Here is a 17,367-nt window from a genome sequence, read left to right as displayed (position 1 = left end):
TCCATATAATATGTACCAAAAGGAAAACCGAGTCCATAACAAGGATCTAGGTGTACATGCCAGATAATAAAACTAGGTACACATGCCAGATAATAAATCTAGGTACACATGCCAAATATATCTAGTAGCTAGGCCTATACCCGGTAATGCATTGTATGTCACTACTTCTATTAACATAAATACACGTGGCAAAAATCAAGAGGCATAAACATAAATGTATAACAGAGAACAATATGGGCATACTACGGGGTATCAAGTAGTGGCATACCAAGTAAATATAAACATAACCATTACTACTAACTATAACGTATTACGCATATCAAAATGACAATATCAAAAAGAAATAAGTCAAAGGTACCAGCCTAAAAACAAAGATCGTATCAGATAAAGTTTACTTCATGATGTCGTCTCAAACAGATCCTGCATCAAAGTATTTTACTTAGCTAAGTTCCTTTGAAATAAATAGCTAAATAAAATCTCCAACACTAGTTAGGAAAAACCCTAATCGATAGGATCATTAACCCTAACTGTTGATTAGCCCCACTAATCTAATCCATCAATCAATTACCCAATAACCATCAACAATCAACACTAAAACTTACCCAATTCCATTGCCCTCCACTGTTGATTCACTGTTGGAGGAGATGGCCAGAACTGTGGTTCTCTAATGAACAGTGATGGTTAAAGCTACAAAGGCTGGCAAACAACCAATCACAACCCCCAACTAAAAATTGAACTCACAACACTACAAATCTGATACTAAACTTACATTACTCCAATTATGTGCCAGCGACTGGTGGTCGTGCAGAAGATGGTAGCCGACGATGGTTGTAAGTGTCGTCTAGGGCAGCGCTCAAACTCGTCTGGCTCACATCACGCTTGAAACCCCTCCAATAGCAAATGGATCATGATCGGGCGAGGACAAGCTGTTGAGGTGCTCCGGTGATCAGATTTGAGGTGGTAGCGAGATTTGGTGATCGAGTGCGAGGAGGAGTGTGCGGCAGTTGCGGCGTTGAGGCTCGATGGTTGACGTTGATGAGCGATCGGGAGAGGGCAGCGTGTTAGTGATGGATCGAGCTAGGGCTTAGCTTGGCTCAACCGATCGAAGGGCAGGAAGCTGCAACATAGGGCACCGACGTCTCAGAGTTAGCAGCTGGCTTTGGCGATCGGGCTCACAGCTGTCGGCGTCAGAGCTCTAAGGTTGGCGATGATAAAGAGAGGTGATGGTAGGAGATCAGGGAAGGAGAATATGTAACGCCCGAAAATTCTCAAAAGACTTTTATAAATATCCTACTATTTTTCTGGAATTTTAGGATATTTTTATGGAATTTTTAGAGTAGTGGAAGTAGCAAAAATAAATAGAAACGTAAAATAGCCTAAGCGGGAATTGAACCCGAGACCTATAGGACTCTAAGTCTTATAGATAACTCTAGTAACTAAGTGAACCCAGCAGGGCCGTGTTGAAAGAAAAGAGAATCAATTATATTTATATTTAAGTGGGGTGAATTAGCCACTTAATATTAATAGGAAATTAAGAGGAGAATTAATTCCATCGTAACTTTTCCTCTCCCTCAAACCCTCACGCCGCCCTCTTCTCCTCCTCATCCTCTCGGCGCCCAAGTCCAAGGAAGAACCTAGGGTTCCATCCCTAGGGCCATAGGAGTATCTTCCGGCAACATCAAGGGTACGAGGACGCTCCTCTCCGCGAGAAGAACGCGTAGAAGCAAGAGGATCGTCGAGAAGATCATTTTTCTGGAAAACCTAGCGATCAGATCGTAAGGAAATTTAGCACAGGAGGTAAGAAACCCCTCACCTGCAGTATAAGTAGCTATTCGTATGTTTTTATGCATTAGTTTAGTCGTATACAGATTTTCAGTATGTAGGGTGTGTTCTAGTGCACACCAAGTGTTTGATAACATGGTTAGCTCAGTAAAATGCCACAGTAGGCATTTTAATAGCTCAGTAAATGCAGTAGAAGCATTTAAAATAGCATATTTAGTCTTGCTCCAGCTTATATGGGACTACGGTCCAATGGGTGGGCTCCCACAATCGCCTCTAGGTTCAGATAACCTAGTTCTAGGTTCAGATAACCTAGTAAAAGCAAGATAAATTAATTAGCTTATGATCCAGTATTTTACTTTTATCAATGGCACTGTACTGGACTAGATGTCCTTAGGTTGGGCTCCCATAGTCGTCCCTAGGTTTAGATAATCTAGTAACTCTACTAGAATTGGAATTTGCAACCCTGAGTCTAGTTAGGGAATGCGCGCATAGCAAGTACAGTTGCCGGACCCAACAGCAGCATGATTAGTATTTTTATCTATTTATGATAAATAGTTTTTCAAAGCTTCACAATTTAGTTATGTGATTACATTTCAGAATTTATATCATCTTAGCATTAGTTTAGTCAGTTATTGTATCAGTTTAGTTCTATCTTGTTGATACTAGAAGATATTGCCATGATCAGTTTTTGATTCTATGTTTTGTATGATAGTATGTCATGCCATGCTCTAACATGTTCAGTATATATATTTCAAATAGCATGTTTTAAAAAGCATAAATTGCATCGTATGCATGTTTTGTGAGGTAGATGGTTTCTTACTAAGCTCCCAAGCTTATAGATACTTCTTTTCCTTATACTGCAGATAAAGGTAAAGGAAAGATGGATTAGCGGAGGCTGGAGGACAATGCAATGAAGATGTGTGTGGATAGGAACTTGGAATAAAGATCTTTGGAGAAACTAGCAACTTAAGAACTTAGCATTTCCTTTATGTTATTCCTTCCTGCACTTTAGTTATTTAAGTGTCTTGGATTATGAAAGTTATGCATAGATTGTTAGTTGTCATGATATTGGATAGCTAATCATGAGTAATGATAGGTCTAGTAGCTTTGTTTTGTTTATAGAGTTGATATATGTGATTTGAGCACAAAACAGTGCTGAAATTAGACTTCTGATATGAAATCAGAAACCCCAATCGATCAGCCGATCGATTGGAGGCTCCCCAGTCGATCAGCTAATCGATTGAGCAGCTTGTCCTGTGAACAATAAGCTCCTGGATCGATCAGTCGATCGATCAGGGAATTCGCTCCCGCGAACAGAGAGCTTCTGAATCGATCATTGGATCGATTGGTCAGCCTGGATCTATCATCCGATCGATCCAGAAATTCTTCCGTGCATAGTAGTACGCTGAATCGATCGTTGGATCGATTAGTCAAGCTGGATCGATAAGCCGATCGATCCAGAAATTCATCCGTGTACAGTAGCACGCTGAATCGATCAGTGCATCGATCCAATAGCTCCAATCGATCAACCGATCGATTGGGATGCCTGATTTTAGCCAGAAGTGTTTAATTTCAGTTTCTGATCAAGTAGGGAGTCTAGGTCTCCTTCCCTAGCTTATGTATGACAGTGAAAGGGTCTTGAAACTAAGTTATAGACTGTAACAGTCATTAGCAGAAAGTGTTAATTAATACAGTTGTCCACACCTTATAGTTTAGTACAGGATAATGTGACGGTCTGGCCTCACAGCCTAGTATCAGTAAGAGGCGGGTCATTACAGAATATGAGAAATCGGCGTTAGGGAGAGGGCTCGAGGCTTTCCTTGGCTGAGGGGTTTTGTACGCTGGGAGAAGAGGCATCACGAGGCGGCGCGTCGGGTTGGGGGAGACGAAGAGATCGGGAGAGGGTGACGGTAGCTCGACATTGTGAGAGGGGAGAAGGGAGAGGAGGGGGATCGGGCAGTGAGGATGGCTAGGGCACGGGTACGCACGTGAAATGAATAGGATATTAGGAAATAATTATTATAAGTAAATAGTTATTTATTTCCTAGTTATTAGGGAATAATTATTATTAGAAAATAGTTATTTGTTTCCTAATTATTAGAGAATAATTATTATTAGGAAATACTTATTATTTTCCTAATTTATGTATTTTCTTATTTTTTACTTGTAATGGTATTTATATATACTATATGTTATCATTAATAATATGTGTGAATTCTATCGTCAATATGATACCAGAGCTCTAAGCTTAACAACAACTCTTTTTTTTCTTCTCTTTCTTTTTTTTTCTTTTCTCCACAATACCTACCAGCCGCCTTCTATAATGGTTGTCGCTGATGACATCACCCACCGGCTATCTTTCACAAATACTCCTAATTCTCCTACCTGCTCAAACACCGTTGAAACTCACCACCTCTAATTATTTTGCTTGGCGCTTGCAGTTCACGTCTCTTCTATTCAGATATGATTTACTGGGTTTTGTTAATGGCTCATGTCCTTGCCCCCCTGCGCAGATAACGCCTACAGATGTCACACTCCCTCAGGCGAATCCTGATCATATTCTCTGACTCCGCCAGGATCAACTTCTCCTCAATGCTATTATAGGTTCGATGTCTCCTACTCTTGTGCAATTTATTTCTTCATCAACTTCATCTAGAGACGCATGGAAAACGCTGGAGAGAACCTACACCGCTCCCTCACGTGGCAGGACTATGACTCATCGTCAAAATCTTACCAGCCCTCAATAGGGTAACAGGACATCAAAAGAAATATTGACGCTCTTGCGCTTATGAATGTCAAAGTTGACTTTGATGAGCTCTATATTCGTGTCTTGAATGATCTCAGCCAAGATTACTGCAATATCTCACATGCTCTGCAAGTTCATGACGTCCCTATTACCTTTAATGAGCTATTCGAGCAGCTCCTCAGCTATGAAGCCCAGTTAAAAGTCTTAACACCATCTCCATCTTCAATGCCAATGACTATTCTTGTGGCTCCAATAGGGAATTCTCATAATCAGTATTCAAACTATCGTGGTGGTCATCAGCAGGTTCCGCCTATATCCCATCAGTCATGCATGCCTACTCCTGGGCTATCTGCACGTTCTCCTGCACATCCAGCTGTGTCCAGTCCCAATCGTTATCTTGGGTATTGTCAGATTTGTGGTGTCCAAGATCACTTTGCTCACCAGTGCGGTCATATGACTGCCTCGATGCTTGCTCTGCTTCCGCTGGCTCCTCCGCGTGCTCCGCATCCCACGTATAGTGCGCCATTTGCACACACTACCGTTCATTATACACCTTCGTCTGATTCTCGGGAATAGGTTGTTGACTCTGGCGCCTCTCATCATGTCACCACTGATTTCGCTACTCTCTCGTTGCATGAGCCTTACTCTTGGAATGATAGCGTCGTCATTGGTGATGGTTCTAGACTACCTATTACACACACTGGTTCTTTCTCTTCCTCTACTCCATTTTCCCTTTAGTTTTCTCCAATGTTTTATTTGTGTCATCTATGTCAAAAATTTTGATTTCTGTAGCAGCACTTTATGCTACTAATCATGTTACATTTTTTTCTTTGATTCCTATTTTCAAGTGTTCGATCGTCGTACGGGAGCTGTTGGTGCAACGGGGCCGGCAAGAGAGGAGGGGTGAATTGCCTGCAAATTAAAAATACTCTCCTCAAACTTTCAACTCAAAAATTAGCAACAATAAAAGAAATAACAACAATAAAAGAAAAGAAAGAAGACTCAGAGAGTTTGACTTGGTTACAACCAAGAATGTTGTTAATCCAAGGCGGTTGAACAGACACACTAGAAAAATCTCCTTCTCTGAAGGCGGAGAAGCCTTTTACACACTAAAAGCTCTTACAAGTTGCTAGGAATTGATTCAGAATTGATTGATTAATTTCCTAACTCCAGGGGCCTTTATATAGCTTCTGGAAAACTTATCTCGAGCTTTGAGGGCATCTCCAATGAGGTTGAGGGTGCCTCCAGCCGAGTAGATGGATAAAACTTTATCCATCTACGAAAACGATCACTAGACTGGGTCTAAGGTGCCTCCAATGGCCTTGAGGCGCCTCGGACATGGTTTGCGCCCTCAAGGCCATGAGGGCGCCTCCAGCACTACAGGCAGCGCAGACACCTTCAACACTTTGTTGAAGGTGCCTCAAGCTAGCTTTTCCAACTCCTTTTGCCTTCTTTTCGTCTTCCGAAGCTCCGATTGTTTGGGTGGTTACGGCCAACCGAAATAGGGCTCACCCGAACCCAATTTCTGGCCTTCTCCTCGAGCAGGCTTCTGTCCCGGCTTCTTGTCCCTTGAACGTTGTGCACGTTCTTCTCGTCCACCGGTGTACTCTTCCACAGCTCTTTCGTCTTTCGGACGCACCGAGCCCGTTGACTCCCTTCCCGTGCCGTCCTTCTCTCTAGCCGCGTCTTCCACTCGACTTCCTGCTCTCCTAAGCTCCTACATACTTAGACACAGGGATCAAATAACAAACAGGACCTAACCTAACTTAGTTGATCACATCAAAACAACCACGGGTTCTAACAATCTCCCCCTTTTTGATGTGCATCAACCCAAGTTCAAGTTAGGAAAAAAAACAGACAAGTAGTAATTTAAAGAAATTACTAAACTAACATTTTAAGCAAAAAGGTTGCAATAAAAGAATTTACAACACTAAAAAAAGATATTTTTAATTTTTAACTCTCCCTAAACTAACTCTCCCTAAACTTGTTCCTCTCTCTCCCCCTTTGATCACAGCAAAAAAATGGGGTCATAATTTTCAAGTTTTTTAAGGAAAAGTTCAAGTTTTTTTAAAAAAAAAATAAATAAAATTTAAAATAAATCAGTCTCAACATAATTTCTAAGTTAAAAAAAATTCTAAGTAGAAGAAAATTTTAACTTAGGCAATTTTTAAACAAATTTAAATCTTTTGAAAATTTTCTAAGTGAAACTTAGGTACGACAATTTTCTAAAAAAAAATTAAACAAAAATATTTAATTTCAGAAGAAATTTTAACTTAGGCAAAAAATATTATTTTAGAATTTTTTTTTAAGCAATGATTTTATGCATGAAACATTTTTCTAAGTATAAAAATATTTTTGAAGAATTTATAAAATATTTGAAATTTTTTTTAAAGCATTATTTAATTCTAATTTTAATACTTTATCAGAAAGTTAATTAAACATTTTATTTCAATATTTTGGCTTCCAGGTCATGGCGAGACACTAGGCCTTCTTGGTTATTGAAGCAACAACCACTTCCTTAGACAAGCATCATAAAGAAATTTTAACGTTTAATTTTCTCGCTGAAAGCTTTAATTAAAAAAAAATAGTCTAGAAAAGATTTTGGAACCCAGCAAAGGTTCCTTCCTACTGGATTAATCAAGAACTTAGGGGGTACATAATTTTTGAGAACTTTCCTAAGTTGTCTCTGATGTTTTCTAATTTACCAGTTTAATTTTCCATATAACTTGAGTTTTGATTTTTGAAATTTATTTAAGCATGCATAATCATTTTTCAATTTCATTTTTTAATTTCTCATTCTCTAATTTTAAATTATTGTACATTTCTAGTGGGCATGTTTTTGCTAAGTTTAACTTCAACTCATTATTCTCCTTTTCTAATTTAGCTAAGTCTTTAGTGAGAGCTTTTATGAATTGAAAGGACTGCTTGAGAGTCAGATTACGTACCTCACTTACCTCTATTTCTGATGCTCCTCCTTCATCGCAGTTTTCTTCTTCTGATGATCCTCCCCCCTTCATCTATGTTCATCTCCGAGTTGGTTTCTTCGAAAAGATGGTTGGCCATCAGTGCTAATCCTGAGAATGCTTCGACTTCTGATTCCGAGGATGACGATTCATCCCATGTAGCCTTCAGACTCTTGCGCTTCTAGGACGTCGACCTTTGAGACTTCTCCTTGTCCCTTTTCTTTAGTTTCGGACAGTCGTCCTTGATGTGTCCTTCATTGCAGTTGTAGCATTGGACAACCCTTTTGTTGCGTTGTTGTTTCCTTGACTGCGATCTAAATTTATTAGTTTTAATAAATTTATTTAACTTCCTTACCAATAGCGCCGCTTCAGTTTCATTGATCGATGCTTTAGAGTCGGGATCATCCTTTTTGGCTTGTAGGGCAATATTGAGATTTGGCTTCTCTACTTGTTTAGGCTCTGCAATTCGAGACTCGTGAAGTTCGAATGTAGAAAATAGATTTTCTAAAGTACTTACCTCAAAGTTCTTAGGGATGTAGTATGCATCTACTAAGGATGCCCATTCTGGAGACCTTGGGAAGGCGTTGAGCGCGTACCAGATCGAGTCTCGGTTTGTTACCGATTCTCCGAGGTTGTTCAATTACGTTATCAGCTCCTTAATTCTCTCTTGAAGTTGCGCTACCTTTTCGTCGTTGTTCATCCAGAGATTAGTCAACTGAGTCCGGAGGATGTCGCGCCTTGCTAATTTTGCTTTTGATGTGCCTTTATGGAGCTCTAGGAATTTTTCCCAGAGGTCTTTGTCGGAGGCGTAGCTTCCGATCCGACTTACCTCCTAGGATGGCAGAACGCTGAGCATGTGAAATTCTGTCTTTCCGTTGGACACAAAATTGGCTTGCTCCTTTTTTGTCCATTGGTACTCTTCTTTATCTTTTGGGGTTGAAAAATCAAATTTCATAGTTAGAAGAATGTCAAAATCCATTTTAAAAAATACCTCCATTCTTAGTCTCCATGCAGCGAAGTCTCCGTCGAACTTCGGGGGATGAATGCTTGTTCCAGCCATCATCTTGATCCTTGTGCTTCAGTCGGCGGTCAGGCTCTGATACCACTTGTTGGTGCAGCGGGGCCGACAATAGGGGAGGGGTTACAACCAAGAAGGTGTTAGTAATTAGCCCTAAGAGCCAATCATGAGATGATTAGGTTTTTTGGATTAATCATTGAGTTAGACTCGAATGAACCCACTCATTGGATTAAGTGTAATCCGAATTAGACTCATTAAGTTAGACTCAAATAGATCCAATTGTTGGATTGAGTCGAATTGCATGAGAATCAATGGGTTAGACTCATTGGGTGAACTTGAGTTCACCAAGGAAGTTGAATGGTTAAAATTCAACTATTGGATTGAATGGTTGATTTTGAGCCATTGGATTAGAAGATGAAAGGGTGGAGACTCTTGGTATTCCATGGGATGGCTATAAATATTATTTAGATGATATTTTTCATATGATTTTCATCACTTGAGAAGGTGAAAGGTCTCTTTTGCTTCTTCTTCTTCCTCCTTCCCATCTTGGCCAAAACACACTTGTAGGTTGCTAGCACAACATTGTGTGTTCTTCTCCATCTTGTTGAGTTTGTGAGACAAACGAATGTAAGGCTTGTTCGTGTGGATACCATAGACGCGCGAACAATTGATCGTGCTGTGATTCGAGCTGTCGGGAGATCGTGAGCACACTTCAAAGGTATAACTCTATCATGTCTTTAGATCTAACTTAGTATAAGATTATGTTTCCCTTTGCATGGATCTTCTGGAGGAAATAGGTTTTTCCGCTGCGCGTTTGCGTGTTTAGTAACCTATTCCCTTATAGAAGGTTGTTAATCCAAGGTGGTTGAACAGGCGCGCTAGAAAAGTCTCCTTCTCTGAAGGTGGAGAAGCCTTTTACACATTAAAAACTCTTACAAGTTGCTTGGAATTGATTCAGAGTTGATTGATTAATTTTCTAGATCCAGGGGCCTTTATATAGCTCCTGGAAAACTTATCTCGAGCCTTGAGGGTGCCTCCAATGAGGTTGAGGGTGCATCCAGCCAAGTAGATGGATAAAACTTTATCTATCTGCGAAAACGGTCACTAGACTGGGTTTGAGGCGCCTCCAATGGCCTTGAGGCACCTCGGACATGGTTGAAGGCACCCTCAAGGTCAAGAGGGTGGCTCCAACACTACAGGCAGTGCAGGCGCCTTCAACACTTTATTGAAGGTGCCTCAAGCTATCTTTTCCAACACCTTTTGTCTTCTTTTCATCTTCCGAAGCTCTGATTGTTTAGGTGATTGCGGCTAACCGAAATAGGGCTCACTCGAACTTAATTTTCGGCATTCTCCTCGAGCAGGCTTCCGTCCTGGCTTCTCGTCCCTCGAACGCTGCACACGTTCTTCTCATTCATCGGTGTACTCTTCCGCAGCTCTTTCGTCCTTCGGACGCGCCGAGCTCGTCGACTCCCTTCCTGTACCGTCATTCTCACTAGCTACGTCTTCCACTCGACTTCCTGCACTCCTAAGCTTTGCACACTTAGACACAGGGATCAAATAACAAATAGGACCTAACCTAACTTAGTTGATCATATCAAAACAACCATGGGGTCCAACAGGAGCGACACTGGTCAGCGGGGTCCATAGAGATGGTGTCTATTACTGGCCAAAATTTATGTCTACGCTATCATCGCCTTCTGCCTTTTCTATGTTTGTCTCGTCATCTATTTCCTTATGACATAGTCGTTTAGGTCATCCGTCATTAGATGTTTTGCAATGTTTTTTTATCCTTGGGTATTTCATTTCCTACGAATACTTTGTCTAATTTTTCATGCACTTTGTGCAATATTAATAAGAGTTATAAATTGCCCTTTCATAAATCTAGTATTTTGTCTCATGCTCCTTTGGATATTATCTTTTCTGATGTTTGGACATCTCCTATATCATCATTTGATGGACTCAAATATTATGTTATCTTTGTTGATCATTTTACAAAGTATATATGACTTTATCCTTTACGTAATAAATGTATGCTCTACCTTTATTGCATTCAAAACTCTTGTTGAAAATCGGTCTCGATGACTATCAAAATACTATTAACTGATAATGGAGGTGAATTCTTAGCCCTTCGCTCCTTTCTTACTACTCATGGTATTAGTCATCTTACCATTCCTCAACACACTCCTGAACACAATGGATACTCTAAACGTTGTCATTACCATATAGTCGAAATTAGTCTCACTTTGTTGCACAAAGCATCTATTCCACTCACTCTCTGGCCGTATGTCTTTGTTGCGGCAGTCTATTTGATTAAATGCATGCTTAAGGTCGGTCTCTCCCATATGTCCTCTTTTGAAAAATTATTCACCACCATTCCTGATTTTTCTAAGCTTTGAGTTTTCGGGCGTCTATGCTTTCCGTGGTTACCCCTACTCTCACCACAAGCTTGATCTCAAATCAATCTCTTGTGTCTTCCTTGGCTATTCTCTCACCCAGAGTGTCTTCCTGTGCTATGATGTAGCTCTCAAAAGAGTCTTTGTATCTCGTCATGTTAAGTTTTTGGAGTATGTTTTTCCATTTGTCATCACCTCCTCCTATATTCCACAGTAATAGACACTGACTCTAAGCTCTCTGCTGCACCAGTTCTCTCGTGGGACCCTCCAACACCGATGTCGCAACCTGCCACTAACCGTAACCGTCCACAAGTGACTTCTTCACCGATGTCATCATCACCACCCATCATCTCCGCCATCATCACCTCTTGTTATTGGGTCGTCCACGCTGCCTGGTGGCAACCGACCCTCTAATCCACCGACTCTTTCTCTCTCTCTCTCTCTCTCGCTTCTCTAAACCAACATTCCATGCAAACTTGCTACAAAAATGTCATCTACAAACCCAATCCAAAGTATCTTCTTCATACTAGTCTTTTACAACCTTGTGAACCCTCCTCTGTCACACAGGTGCTCAAAGATCCGAATTGGGTACAAGACATGCATGAGGAGTATGATGCTCTTTTCCATAATCAGACTTAGACTCTTGTCCCACTTTCTCTAGACCAAAATCTTGTGGGTAATAAGTGGGTGTTTCACATTAAGCGTAATTCTGATGGCTCAATTGATCGATATAAGACTCGCCTTGTTGCCAAGGGTTTTCATCAGCGACCTGGTGTTGACTTTCATGATACATTCATCCCTGTTATTAATCCAGTAACAATGCGCATTGTTCTTAGTTTGGTTGTAAATCGGAGGTAGTGTCTTCGCCAACTTGATGTAAACAATGCATTTCTTAATGGTCATCTTGCAGAGGAGGTTTATATGACGTAACCTTCAGATATGCGCAGTGCTGAGTTTCCAGATCATGTGTGTCATTTGCATAAGGCACTTTATGGCCTGAAGCAGGCTCCGCGCGCCTAGTATTTGGAGCTTCGCGCTTTCTTAGTCTCTCTTGTCTTTATCGCATCCCGAGCTGATACCTCCTTATTTGTTTATTCTCGGGATAATACCGTTATCTATTTTCTTGTATATGTTGATCATCTAATCATTACAGGGAGTGATGCTTCTTCTGTTGACGCCATAGTACGTAAACTTCATGCAAAATTTACGATTAAGGATCTTGGGGCTCTTTCCCTCTTCTGCGGTATTGAAGTTCGCTCAACCTCAAATGGTCTTCTCTTGTCTCAGCAAAAGTATGTCACTGATTTTCTCTCCAAACATAACATGTTTGATTCTTACTTTGCATGATGGATCTTCATCTTTTGATATGACTAAGTTCTGATAAATAGTTGGAGGCTTACAACATCTCCGTATGACTCATCCTGATATTTCCTTTGCGGACAACAAGCTTTCACAGTTTATGCATGCTCCTTCAAAGACGCATTGGGGTGCTGTGAAACATCTACTTCGGTATCTCAATAGTACTAGGGATCTTGGCATTCGTCTTCTTGCGGATACACCTTTTACTCTTCTTGATTTCTCCGATGTAGTCTGGGCAGGAGATCTAGATGATCGGTGTTCTACGGGTGCATTTATTATTTTTCTAGGTGCTAATCCGATTTCTTGGAAATCTACCAAACATCGCACGGTTGCATGCTCTTCGACTGAGGCTGAATATCGTTCCATTGCCTCTGCAGCAATTGAGATCCAATGGATTAAATCACTTTTGACAGATCTGCTTCTTCTGGTTACCACGCTTGTTATGATTTTTACTGATAATTTGGGTGCCACGTATCTTTCAGCTAATCCTGTTTTTCACTCTCGGATGAAACATCTAGCTATTGACTATCATTTTGTTCGTGATCTGGTGCAGGCCTCCGAACTACGAGTTACTCATATTCCTACTGAGGATCAGTTGGCTGATATATGCACTTACAAAGTCGCTTTCTCAACCTCGGTTGTTTGCTATTTGTAGCAAGATTAGTGTCATTTCTAGGACATCATCTTGAGAGGGCGTATTAGGAAATAATTATTATAAGTAAATAGTTATTTATTTCTTAGTTATTAGAGAATAATTATTATTAGGAAATATTTATTGTTTTCCTAATTTATATATTTTTTTATTTTTCACTTGTAATGATATTTATATGTCATATGCTATCATTAATAATATGTATGAATTTTATCATCAATATAGGAAAGAGAATTTTTACTTAGGTCCCTTTAATTAAAGCATAGGTTATTTTCTCAATCAACTTCTATTTTTGGATATTTTAAATAGGGTTTTCCCAAGCTTATAAATTTATCCCCTTAAACTCTCATATGAGCTCCAAAAAATTTTCAGAAAATTTCTAAAAAATTTTGAAAATTCCATTATGGTTATTCGTCCTTTTCGGTATTTTATATTCTCCCTTATTAATAAAAATTTGATCTCCAAATTTTATTATTTATCATCAGCAAGTACTAGCAATAGATAAATAGATAAATTGATGTTATTTATAGTTCGACTAAATTGATTGACTATTACTTATTTATTTATTTAATTATTTTTTTTACTTATTTAGTTATATATAACTTGAACTATTTTAAAATCATACATCAATCTAATGAAAATCTGAAAAGATATTAATATTCTCTTTAACTTGAACTATTCTAAAATCAAATTTCAATCTACTAAAAATCAATAAGATATTAATATTCTCTTTTTTCCAAAAAAAAAAAAAAAAAAATAGAGAACCTCAAACTAACGAAAATAATTTAATTCCTATCGGCTCTACAATGGATCTAATTTAGTGAAAGTCTTTTAATTTTAGTATCCAAATTTCTTTAATTTTTTTTTTCTATGGTCGATTATCAGTCATCCTCTATTTATATTTATATTGAACGATATCCCGATAAAAAAAAATAGATATATGGTTTCAAAAATCTCATTGATGTGCTTATATCCAACATATACGTTGAATAAATAAGGTATATTAGTTTTATTACATTAAAAGTTCAGTCTTGACGTGACAGTAAGCTTAAAAGTAACAATAATTTTGAAAAGTAAAATATGCCCTATGAAATAGAACTTCATTTTTCGTAATAAATGAAAGAGTTGGGACTATTTCAAACAAAACATCTTTTGATTTGTTTTTTTCCAATTTAATTTAAATGATCTGACTATATTGATTATGTGCGTTTGATGTCATCTCATGGTTTGCAAATGGCATGAGCCAGAAGTAATTATTATATATTAATTACTAACCGGAAAAGGAAGAAGGTTGATGATTTATAATAATTTGCTATTGTGCATGCTAGTTGATGGAATCCCATGTCACATTTACTTATGATCGCAACTAAAAAATCAATGAATTTGGGATAAAATTTAGGGAGAAATAATTTTCATCCTAAATTAGCAACTAATTTTAAAACTAAATATTTTTATCCTAAAATTAGTAACTTCTAAATTCTACCACAAATAAAATATTCTTAGCAATTTTACTATTAAAATGAGATTCTTTGTAAATTTTACGACAAATTAATATTTCATTGCATATTTTGGGATGAATTAAAAATTAGTTACAAAAACTTAATATTTCAATGAAGTTAAATTTGGGGCAAATCAAAGATTCATCCCAAAATTTAAAAAAAAAAAGGAAAAAAAGAATCGGAAGTCATAAATATAGACATAGAGATATCGAAATCTCATAAAACAAACTTCTAAGTGTTCATATTATTCTCCTAATCATAAAAATATCCCCATATAAAATTTTGACCTAATATATTGAGTGTAGTATTTTTTTTAACATGAAATAAATCAAATTCTTATTTAAAAAAATCACCACACTAAATATATTAGGTAAAAAATATGAATAAAGATATTTTTATTATCAGAAAAATAATATGAACACATAAAAACTTGTTTTATAAAATTCTGACATCCCTATGTCCATATTTAGGGCTTCTATTTTTTTAAAAAATTTATTTTTTTAATTCTGGGACGAATCATAGATTCATCCCAGATTTTGGAACAAATTCATGTGTTGGATCGAGTCACACGTGGGGGATAGGGGGGGAATCACGTGATTTTGAAAACTTATATTTTCTTTTTTCAAATTTAAAGACAAAGTACGCAACGAAAAACATAGAAATTAAAAAGACAAGTTAGAAACTAAAAGCAGACATGGTCGATTTTCTTGATTCGGAGCCTTTGGTGACTCCTACTCCAAGATCCAAGTCCCGCGGACCTATCAATGGATAATCCACTAAAATACCTTTTCCATACCTCTAAAAAAGAGAATCGAGTACACAGAAAAGATGGAACAAGTGCACCGCCCTGGACTTGTCCTTTTACAAATAATTAAGTATAAATTATAAGTTCATTACCCAACACCTTCGAAGATTGTCAGCTTAAGCTCAATGTCGATCGGCTCCTCGGTAGTAGTCGAGTGTAACAACGTTGTAGTAGAGTCACCACAGGAAGCTGGAGTAGTTAGAACCTCAAATGGATGCGTAGAAGCTTGTACGGAAGTTATGTATGAAGTTTGGGTTGAGAAGCCCTTATAAGGGTTGTGGAAGGCACCTTCAAGGACCTTGAACGCACCTCCGACCTGAGGAATCAGATTGCATCCTTGTTGTGCCTTATCTGTGATGGGGTCCAAGATTTATTCTGTGGAAGGCGCCTTCCACAACACTGAAGGTGTCTTCCATGAACAGTAGGAAGACACCTCGGACACTATTCACCCGAGGCTTTCGTACTCCTTTTGTCCTACAAAACATATTAGTCCAATAATACAAGGTGTACTTTATAAAACAGAGTTAGCACAATCATAGTAAAGAGTAGTAATTAGATTCTATCTCTCCGAGACTAGGATCTAGTCAAAGGTATCGATTTAGGTTTCCGAATGGATCTAAATCGAACTGACGCCTATTGCCCCTTCGAACGAAGATGTGTTCTCATTTGGTCACTCTCTGAGAGTGTTGAAAGTCTGTATACAAAATTAATTGAAAGTGATTCTAAAAAGGGATATAAGTATACTCAATACTTGTTAAGCAAAAAAATGATTTTGAAAATATTAACTTTGTAGAATAGGTTTAAAAAACGTATAAGGGTTTTGGAAAGCAAGTATCTTAAAATAAATTTCAAAAAATAACTTTGAAAGAAGTCTAGTAATTGTTCATGTTTTAAAAATAATCTGATTTGGAAAGGTTTTTCAAATCATGTAGTTTTTGAAGGCAAATAATTTTTCTCAAAAATCCTTTTTTTCAATCCTTTTAAAATGATCTTAAAATATGAATTTTAAGCACATGGACTACAAAATATGTTTGAAACATGAATTTTTAACTTAGAAATATTTTCAAAGTAATTTTAGATAAGAATTTGTATATTAAAAATATTTTCAAAAGATTTAAAGTTATTTAAAAAAATTTTCAAACATGATTTTTAATTTCAAAAATAGAATTTTAGAAAGTTTCAGAGTATATTTTTGAAATTATGCTTCAGTAAGCCTCCCCCTGAACTTGACATTATTTAAGGAAAATATTTATCTAGAAATTATCCTTAAATATCTATGGGGTAGATCTAAACTAATAGTTTAAAAATATTTTCAAGGTATATTTCAAAATATAGTTTTCAAACTTTATTTTCTATAAGCAAAAAAGTTTTCGAAGAGTATTTTCAAAATATTTATGATGGTTTTCAAGGACCAAAGATTTTTCAAAAATGTTTGTTTACTTTTAAATTATTTGAAAGATAACCCTTCCTCCCCCTTAACCTGACATAATCTTGTTACCCTTATTAGCAACAAGGAGTGATATACTTAAGTACATAGGGAATTTAGTGTTGGTAACACTTATGTTCAGCAAATATATTATTAACATAGGTATTTTCTATTTGCCGATTAGAATTGTTCATTAAGTTTGATAAAAATAAGATTATTTAAATTAATCATTAATCAATTATTCTTGGATTAAGTTAAGAAATAATTTTTTACAAACTCAATTCAATAATTAATATTTATTTAATTAAAATAGCTTAAATTTTGTATTAATTAATTGAGTTAATTGATTAATGAAAATATTAGTGATTAATTTACACTTTCAGTTACTTCATCTTTAAGTTTTGACTATATTTAATTTAAGTTATGTTAAATTAGGATTAACTAAGTTTCGAGTGAGTCTTATTTTGTTAAAGTTATTAAACAAAGTTAAGTAAAGTTAAGGTTCAATTTGAGCCAATCTTTAATTAAGACAAAGTATGATTTAATTAAAGTAAAGTTAAAATTTTGATTAACATTGAAATTAAAATGGTTAAATTAAGGTTAAGTTTTAATTAATTTTTTAATGTAAAGTCAAATTTAATTTAAAGTGAATTAGAGTAAATTTAGGTTTAAATTAAGTACTAATCAAGTTGATTTAAATCTTTAGTCAAATTAAGTTGTCAAT

Source organism: Zingiber officinale, chromosome 4A (genome assembly GCF_018446385.1).
Source record: "Zingiber officinale cultivar Zhangliang chromosome 4A, Zo_v1.1, whole genome shotgun sequence".
In the NCBI taxonomy this organism is placed as follows: domain Eukaryota; kingdom Viridiplantae; phylum Streptophyta; class Magnoliopsida; order Zingiberales; family Zingiberaceae; genus Zingiber; species Zingiber officinale.
This window is presented reverse-complemented; position numbering follows the sequence as displayed.